General features: G+C 43.8%; 1 pseudogene; it reads right to left on the reverse strand.

Moving 5' to 3' along the window:
* LOC129020375 (olfactory receptor 7A17-like) overlaps positions 1–1,131 on the reverse strand; it is a 57,647-nt pseudogene that overhangs the window by 30,030 nt on the left and 26,486 nt on the right.

The following is a 1,131-nucleotide window of genomic DNA, read 5'->3' on the forward strand; positions in this document are numbered from 1 at the left end:
CCAAAAATTTTACTCTGTCACAGTTAAGACCATCTCTGAGTCTAAGTCCAGATGAAGTCAATTGACATATGTTAATTTGTCTGTTTAGACTACACTTCAAACATGGATTTCAGAAGCAATTTTTATCTTCTTGGTTTTTTTTTTTTTTTTTGGAGTCTTGCTCTGTTGCCAGCCTGGAATGCAATGGCACAATCTCGGCTCACTGCAACCTCTGCCTCCTGGGTTCAAGCAATTCTGCCTCAGCTTCCCGAGTAGCTGGGACTACAGGGGTGCACCACCAAGCCCAGGTAATTTTTGTATTTTTAGTAGAGACGGAGTTTAATAGAGATGGAGTTTCACCATGTTGCCCAGGATGGTCTTGATCTCTTGACCACATGATCTGCCCACCTTGGCCTCCCAAAGTGCTGGGATTACAGAGTCTTCTTTGTTTTTAATCAGAAATATAGTAGGCATTTGGACGTGGAGATGACTAGAGAACAGGATCTTAATGGAGAGGGTAAAATGCCACCACTGGCTATAAACACACTAGTATATTAAAGTGTTTTTTTTTTTTTTTTTTTTTTTTTTTGAGACAGAGTCTTGCTCTGTCATCAGGCTGGAGTGCAGTGGCGAGATCTTGGCTCACTGTAACCTCTGCCTCCCTGGTTCAAGCCATTTTCCTGACTCAGCCCCCCGAGTAGCTGGGATTACGGGCGCCCACCACCATGCCCAGCTAATTTTTGTATTTTTAGTAGAGATGGGGTTTCACCATGTTGGCCAGGATGGTCTCGATCTCCTGACCTCGTGATCTGCTCGCCTCAGCCTCCCAAAGTGCTGGAATTACAGGCGTGAGCCACCGGGCCTGGCCCCCTAATATATTAGTTTTACTTTGTGAGGAGGAGCAGTTAAGGCAGTGATAGAGAAAGAAATGAGAGATACGAATGTAGAAAAGTGTGGTCTCAGCTATTCATCCACAATAGAATTACATTAATAATTTTTATAGTTGCCATTCTTGGTTCTTTGCATGAACGCCACTCACCGCTGCTTGAGACCAACAGGAATCTCCACCTTGTTTCTGACCTTAGTCTGGGAATAACTTTGGGAAAGTAGGAAAATCACAAAGGAGAAAATGGTTGACTGAGAGCTGAAAGC

The sequence above is a fragment of the Pongo pygmaeus genome, chromosome 20 (genome assembly GCF_028885625.2).
Source record: "Pongo pygmaeus isolate AG05252 chromosome 20, NHGRI_mPonPyg2-v2.0_pri, whole genome shotgun sequence".
Taxonomy (NCBI): domain Eukaryota; kingdom Metazoa; phylum Chordata; class Mammalia; order Primates; family Hominidae; genus Pongo; species Pongo pygmaeus.